This window comes from Microcaecilia unicolor, chromosome 9 (genome assembly GCF_901765095.1).
Source record: "Microcaecilia unicolor chromosome 9, aMicUni1.1, whole genome shotgun sequence".
Lineage (NCBI taxonomy): Eukaryota > Metazoa > Chordata > Amphibia > Gymnophiona > Siphonopidae > Microcaecilia > Microcaecilia unicolor.
Window position 1 is genome coordinate 49,787,730 of NC_044039.1, and position 8,432 is coordinate 49,796,161.

The 8,432-nt window shown below is 41.6% G+C and overlaps 1 protein-coding gene across 4 annotated transcripts in view; it reads right to left on the reverse strand.

Moving 5' to 3' along the window:
• FOXM1 (forkhead box M1) overlaps positions 1–8,432 on the reverse strand; it is a 133,384-nt gene that overhangs the window by 68,375 nt on the left and 56,577 nt on the right. Inside the window, exons 1-2 of one of the 4 annotated variants that reach the window (XM_030213879.1) lie at positions 8,198–8,363; positions 7,281–7,326 (exon numbers count right to left, since the gene is read on the reverse strand). The gene's annotated coding sequence lies outside the window, so the exon portion shown is untranslated. Of the gene's footprint in view, positions 1–7,280; positions 7,327–8,197; positions 8,364–8,432 lie in introns of those variants that run through there. The other 3 variants (XM_030213876.1, XM_030213877.1, XM_030213878.1) reach the window with 3 other exon arrangements.

Genomic DNA, 8,432 nt, shown 5'->3' on the forward strand with positions numbered 1-8,432 from the left:
CTGCAAAGTTAGGTTTAGGAGAAATGTGAACCATGCCTGTCTCGGCCAGTAAGGAGCTATCAACAAAAGAGACGCTCTTTCCAATTTTACCTTCTGGAGCGTTTTGGAAATGAGTGGAATTGCAGGAAAAGCATAGAGAAGGCCTCCTGTCCATGAAATCTGGAAAGCGTCTTCTGCTATTCTGTTCGGACTGGGAAACTTTGAGCAAAATCTGTGACATTTGGCGTTGAGAGGGGACGCAAACAGGTTGATGAGAGGCTGACCCCACTTGTTGAAGACAGTGTGCGTAACAGTGGTCTTGAGTGACCACTCGTGTGGCTGTAATCTCCTGTTGAGTGAATCCGCTAAGGCATTTTGCACCCTGGGTAGATAGGATGCTGAGATCGTGGACTGGAGACCTAAGACTAAATGCCAGATCTGCATAGCTTCTCTGCACAGCTGTCAGGACCCAGTACCCCCTTGCTTGTTGATACAGTACATTGCCACCTGATTGCCTGTTTGAACGGGAATTTGTTGATGAGAGAGGTGAATGTTAAACGCGTGAAGAGCCAATTTGATGGCTCACAGTTCTAAAAGATTGATACAGTATGATGTCTTTTGTGAGTCCAAAGACTTTGAGGCATATTTTCAAAGCACTTAGCCTTCCAAAGTTCCATACCTATGGAACTTTGGAAGGCTAAGTGCTTTGAAAATATGCCTCTTTATGTCTTGAAAAAGTTCATGTGTGCTCCCCACCTCCCCACCTTTGTTTGGATGCGTTGGTGGTTAAGTAAGTTGACGGTAGAGGAGGCCGAAACGGCATACCTTGAAGGAGATGTGGGGAGGGAATTTTTCAGACTGTGAGAAAGTCCTCTCTTTGTTGACATAGGATGGAGAGCTTGGATCCATCAGTCCCTCAGATGCCACTGCAAAGGTCTCATATATAGCCTTGCCAAAGGTATTACTGGTATTGTAGCCGCCATATGACCCAGAAGGACTAAATGTTCCGTGCCGTGGTGAACGAGACATGACTCAGATGAAAGATAAGGATGTGAATTTGCATGGCTCTGCTGAGAGGCAAGTACGCTAGCATCTGAGGTGTATGAAGAACTGCTCCTATGAATGTGAGCTGTTGAACTGGAAGAAATTGAGATTTCTCTGAATTGATAAGGAACCCAAGAATCTTGAGGAGAGAGGTGACCTTCTGCAGTGTTTGGAGTGCATCTTGAGGAGTTGGTGACGAGATGAGCCAATCGTCTAGATAAGGGAAAATCGTTATCCTCTGCTGACGAAGATGGGCTATGATTGTGATCACACATTTTGTGAACACCCTTGGCGCTGAACAGAGGCCAAATGGGAGAACTCAAAATTGGTAATGATGAGAATCCACTTGAAAACGGAGATACTTCCTGGACAAACGGTGAATAGGAATGTGTAAATATGCGTCTTGAAGGTCGAGACACACCAACCAGGCATTTTGATCTAAAAGTGGGAGAATCATTTGGAGGAGTTGTCATCCTGAAATTTTCTTTTTTGATAAATTTGTTTATGGATCTTAAATCCAGAAAAGAGCGCAGACCTCCATTCTTTTTCGGAATAAGAAAAAAAAAAAAATTGAGAATAAAAACCTGTGTTCCAGTGAGATTGCTGTACCGGTTCGATTGCATTGATTTGGAGGAGACGAGAGATTTCTTCCTGAAGGAGATGAAGGTGACAGGAAGGAACCCGAGAAGTGACAATGTGCGTGTGAGGCAGAGGATTCGCAAAATGAAGATGGTATCCCTGGTGTACAATCGAAAGGACCCATTTGTCTGAAGTGATCAGGGACCACTGAAAAGCAAAAAATTGAAGATGGCCTCCAACTGGTAGGTCTATGGTAACTGCCGGGTCAAAAAGAAGACAAGGGTTTAGGCGCCATAGTGGGCACTGGTTTAGATGTTCTCTGTTCTCTATAGGACTTCTTTGATTGTAGAGACCTATTTGGCTTGTTGTAGTATTTATAGTTAGAGGTGTACGAGAATTGTATCTCCTTTTGGACGTGACATATGATGAGCGCTGAAAAGACGACTTAGGTTGGTTTAGATGGTCATCTTCTAAAGTATCTAGAGTGGTGCAATCTTGTTTAATATTATCAATAATGTCTAACTTTTATCACCAAACAGATTGTCTCCCTAGAAGGGGCATCAGCCACCCAATTGTGAACATCTTCGCTGAGACCTGAAGCCTTTATCCAAGCCAATTGTCTTGGGGAAATACCCACTGCAGCACCTCTAACTGAAGTGTCATAAGAATCTTGGGCAGCCCTGATTAAATTAATTGCACATTCTTCCAGATTTTGGAGTAACAGTCGCAGTTGAGGTTGCATTGTAGCTGGGAGAGAATCAACCGCTTGAGACAAATTGTCCAGTATGGTAAATTGATAGTCAGTATAATGAAAAATATGAAGGCCTATCTGGGCATTGAGTCCATAAGCTTCATTTCCTTAGTTGGTGGAAAATTAGAATGGTCCCATGAGCTCTTATGCTTACGCGTGGCAGAATGAATGACTATGGATTGATGAGATAGCTGTGATTTTCCAAATCCCAAAGTGTCTTCGATCTTGTATTTTGTATCCAAACTCTTTTTTGTAGGTGTAGATGTGAAGGGAGTAGACCACACAAGTTTATGTTGATCTGCATGGACTTTGTGCAAAGGTAATGCTATTATGTCCTTCAGTGCTTCCTTGTAGCTTCTTTGATCATGGATCAGGTTGAGCAGTTGAATGAATGTCCAAAGTGGATGTCAACGAGGAGAAATTTGGAATAAGAAGTATCCTCGGGTTGAGATAACTTAAGATGGAGGAGAGGGGTCAGAAGGTAAACCTGGAGTATCCGCATTGTGACCATAACAGTTATCAGGAGAACACCACTTAGAGTGGTTCTGAGAATGTAGAGAAGATTCATAGTCTGAAAAAGCTTCTGCTGCCCTGGACTCTGATGTAGACACTGACCATGAGCGTTTTCTATGAGATGAAGAAGGAGCAGAACGTGAGAAAGTAACTGCTGAATCTGAATGAACCTGAGAAGTCAAGCACTGCTGGCTAGACTGTTGGTTCTGATTTTTTAATAAAAAAAACTACGAAGGCGATGGAGAATATCTTCATTAGATTGTGACACTCGAAAGGAAGAGGAGGTATTGTTGGTAGGCATTTTGCCTAAAAATGCTGCATTATGCTTAGGAGACACCACTTGATTGTTTAAAACCTGTCTGAATTCTGGAGAGAGAGATGGTATCTGGTTTAGAGTGGTTTGAGTATGAGAAGGAGACGAGAAGCCATAAAACTGCTGAGAAGAAGCATTGTGCTGGTGAAAAGGGGAGGAGCTAGATCAGTTCCAATGAGAGGAGCTAACCCTAAGATGGAGTGGGAGGAGTCAGCTGGACGACGAGAATGGGAGGAGCTCCTTCGGTGCCGACGAGCAGAAGAGCTCCTTCGGTGCAGAGAATGATGGTGCCGACTAGTGAGCTCTATGAGGCACTGAGGAATCAGACCGGTACCGATGAGAATGAGGATTAGTGCAGTGCTGTAAATCATTGAGCATTCTAGCTCTTTTTTCAGGAGATTGTCAGCCCCGATGATTCACCATCTGTTGAACAGGCTGCTGATTCCTCAGAGGAACTGTACCACCCAAACCTTTACCCCCCAGAGGTTCGTCGGAGTGCTTCATTTTGCCTGTAGCTTTCTTACACAGCTGATTTGAAGATGTCCGAGGAAAAGTCGTCGACGGCTCATTTTCAGATCCCTAATTTTCCGTGTTCGAGGGAGCATGCTAGCACACTTCTCACAGTTAGAATCTAAGTGTGCTTTTTATTTATTTATTTTTTATTTGTTGCATTTGTATCCCACGTTTCCCCATCTCTTTGCAGGCTCAATGTGGCTTACAATACATCATGAGTAACAGAAATACATGAAAAAGTATACATTTAGTGATAACTGAAGGATTTTGGGTAGCATGATAATGATAGAACATTAACAAAAACATATTAAGGAGTATTTAAGAAATATATAAGAGTTGTATAAGAAAGTATACATTTAGTAGTAGTTACAGGATCTTGGGTATCATGACAGTGAACGAACATGGTAGTGTTTTGGCAAGTAGATATAGTAGAGGCAGTTTTGGATGTGCGTATAGGAGTTTATATTTGTTGATCATTGTTGTATGCCTTGTTAAAGAGATGAGTCTTCAGTAGAACTCGGAAGTTAGCTAATTCATAGATCGTTTTAACTTTTCCCAAACAAAAAACACATTGATCGTGAAGATCTGCGTTAGACATTTTAGAATTACAGTCTATGCAGTGTTTGAAACCCTGCTTTTTGCCGACATGACAGGGAAGATAACAGCTGCTAAGTCAAATCCCTTGAATAAGGAAGAAATTGTCAAGATGAAGTAAATAAACTAAAAAACAATAAAATTTAAAATAACCGCGAGAAAAAACTGCACTGAGGAGAGTATATAATCAGTGGGTCTGACCGTTAACGCGGAAATAAACTGAAAGGGGCGGTTCTTATCTGAGGATATATACTGTGAACTAGAGCGGGAATCTGCACGCGCACATATTGTGATAGCTTTTACCGGGTCAGTGACGTCATGGGAGAGTTACTTCATTTGTGTGGCTACAAGATACCCTGTCCATGGAGAACATTCAGGTACAAATCGAGGGGAGGGAGGGAGGGCAGAGGAGAATTGCTGACGAGGGGAGAGGAGAGAAAAAAAAAAAAAAGGCTTACATGACAGCCTTCCTAGGGCATGGTTCCACTAGTTAGCAATAATAGGTTCCCTGAGACTTGATGACGGTTATATGGTAGGGTTGGTAACTTGTCACACATGTTTAACGTCTGTAGTCTCTCCCTCACTTTATAAAGCTAGAGGTAGTACATTTCCGGATTGCTGTTTTCAGAGAGACAGAACATACCTTTTCCAGATTTGTCAGTTGAGTCTTAGTACCCCACGCCCATTTACTAAGCCACTGTAGTGGCCACCATGTGCTAATACTGACACAGCAGTCGTAAACAAAGAAAAAAAAAAAAGGGACAGAACAGGTATTTGCATGTTTAACATTCACTTGGACATGAGAGCAAATACAGTAACATGCTGTACACACAGAATAAAGAAGGATACAGCAGCTGGCATACAAAACCAGTTCTACTTGCCTCTAACCACCCATTAATGCCCAATACTGCATTCTTGCACACCTACGTGAGACAGATATTTAGCCTTCTGGGGGGGGGGGGGGGGGGGGGGGGGGGGAAGAGAACGACCACAAAACAAAAAACAATGCTTGCACATATCACATGACCCAAATATAGTTTCCTACCAATTCAGTAGGAACTGTCAAAGGAAATCCTAAACACACACAAAAAAAGAAACTTTAGTACCTAGAATATAGTGAAGTTAGTACCCAGAGGTTTTCATATGCAATTTATGAATGCTACAGATGTCTATCAGGAGTTTTGCACAAAGCTGCCATATTTTTTTTTTTGAAGGGGGGGGGGGGGGGGCGGTCGTGTTCTCAATATATGAAGTTAAAAAAACCACCACCAGTTAGCTACAGGCATATGAAATATGTTGGTGTAAAAAATTAGAGCTATCATCATTGGCTCCAAGATACTGAACTATCAAAACAAGGTTTGTTTTTTTTTGAGAGAGGTTAACTGAGAATTTCATATAAATTTGTTCAGATGGTTTAAATGGACCGTTTAGGTCTTTAGCTGCAGTTGTCTACTATGTTAAAATAAGTAGCAATGATTTTATCTAGTAATAATGGGTTCCAGAAAGGATATCAGATGGTTCTTGAGCACCTTTGAGGGCACTGGGCAATGGAATGAGCTTTGGCCTCCAACATATGACTAACAACAATATGACCACCACATTTGAGAACAGGGATACTTTATTTTCATGTAGAATTTTCAACCATGCTCTATAACTGGAATGCAATCCTGAGTGGAGCTCTGGTCAGTCAATTTCCTCACATTCAGTTACTTTTGCAGTGGTTGACATCACAAAGGCACTCGATTAATATCTGCACTGGTTTTTTCAAACAATATACACTGTTTACTAAATGAGAAGGTTTTTTTTTTTTTTTTTTTTTGGGGGGGGGGGGGGGGGAGGGGAGTCAGATCTTACTATTGGTTTTATACAATTTTCCTAACACACTATACTTTGATATAAACCTGAGAACACCTTTTTGTTGGGACATTATTACTGTTTTTATATTTGCAGCAATCTTATTTGAGAAAGTGTGTGTGTTATTAGACAACTCAGTTTGGCATCATGACTGCCTTCCTCTGGAGCATTTACAGCCATCCTGTTGTCTTGACTTAGCTCTCTGACAGCTGCTTTGATTATGTCACTGCTCAACAGTCACCCTGAAACTTTTCAGTTGCTGGCCTTATTAATTGCCCCAGACTAAGCTGAATAGAACGAGAACAGATGTAAAAGCTAAAGTATTCATAGGAGTACTAAAAAAATATTGCATGCATAATGGCTATCCATTACCTAGAAGCTTTAGTTCTCTAATCAGTTTTTCAATCTGGATCTATTAATACACAAATAGGAAACCTATCCTTTCACAATTAAATGTTATTTTAGTATGACTAATCAGGGGTCCTTTGTGGTGTAAACCAACACAAAAGGTCTGTTGCCACTATAGTAGAAATACAGCTTGCAAAGAAACAAAACAACCCCCCCCCCCCCCCAAAAAAAAAAAAAAAAAAAAAAAAAAGAAAAACGTAATGGTGCCTATGTAGCTACATGCTGATCACAAAGTCTGAGAACTTATATCCCTCTAGATTAGTGCTTCCCAAACTTATCCAATATGACCTTTACTTTAACTTGTAATAATTCAGTAATCCCATATATCTACAGCACAAAGAGGGCAGCACCAGAAGTGGTGACAGCAGTAGCAAAAGTGAGCATAGTATTGTGTGAGTGTGCAGTCACAGACTCCCATATTCTGCATGGGTTTCCAGTTTAACAGGAAGGCCACATAGGAGGGCCCGGGGCCGAGAATCTTCTGTGACTCAACCCCCATGCCTACTGTCATTACTAGGCATAGGTCACAGTGGAGGGGAAGTGGTCTGCCTTGTTTCTGTGCTACCATCTAATGTGACTATTTGGGGAACCACTGCTCTAGATTTTATAAGGAAACTTTAGCAGTATTAACTCCAAAGACAAAAAAAAATATGTACTGTTTCACAATGATTTGTGCAATTGCTCAACTATGACTTGTACCCTATTACAAAATAAAGAATACACAATACTCACCCATTAAGTCAAGGTTTTATTCTCGCCCATCATTTTCTATTAGCTCCTAAGAGATAAAGGCACAAGTTAGTTATGGAAACATTTCTTTGCCATCCAGCAAGAAAAATAAAATCACTGAGCTAATAGAGATTAGCTACGCCCAAAATTAGTAGCATTTTTTTTTTTTAATGAAAGACACACAAACTTCTTCTAACGAGACTGTTCGTTTGACAATAACTGACAGGGTGCCTTTGTGACGTCATCAACTATTGCAAAAGTAGCCAATTCTAAGACATATTTATATACAACACTTCCTAGAAGTTTATGGAATAGTTAGGACCCAAAGGTTTTCATAAGCAATTTAATGTCACATAAGTCTATCAAGATTATAGCGTTCGACTTAAATAGGTTAGTTTACAGAACTTTTTACATTCTATAGAAAGCGTAGAGAGATGAAGCAGCAATTCTATATCACCATAAGGTGAACTCTGTGCAGGAAATTTTTCTCTCTCAAGAATATCGGCGGAGACACATCATAGATAGTTTTATTAAAGCAGAACATAGCGAAGGTGGTTACGCACATTCAAAGCACGCCACCCTCTTTCTAGAACTAAAGGCCGTTTGTAACGACACCAGTTAGAACCCATCAACCTCAACTCTGACCCGGTCCACAACCGCATTTCCCTCGTAAACATTTCAGCAAGACGAATAGGCATCCCTGGTAGGTACTCTCACTACCTCCCTACCTTGAAGCGCGTTTCGCTTCCACCTTCACCCTCTCGGACATCGCCTGGTCCCCATCCCAAATGTTCCAGAACACCCTACTTGTCACAAGACAGTTCGCTTTTGGGACTTTAGTTGCATATGGTCAGAGCCCGAACAGTAACACTTCTTTCCTCCTGCAGAGTCCCCACTCTCGAGCACCACTTCTCTCTCACCTTTCGCTCCATATACCCCGTTTCTGCTGCCCTCGAGTAGTGACAGTCACCAGCTATGCGGTACTAACCCGCTGTGATTTTCAGCACCATCCAGTTCGCACTCCCAAATCCAAATCGCTCTTGTAGTAACACAGTCCTCTTACAGTACAGCTCACGGATTTTTCTCTTTCAGTTCTTTCCGCAATTTGAATTTTGGCGCTCGACGGCACGCTTCTGTCAGGTGACCCGTTCAGGC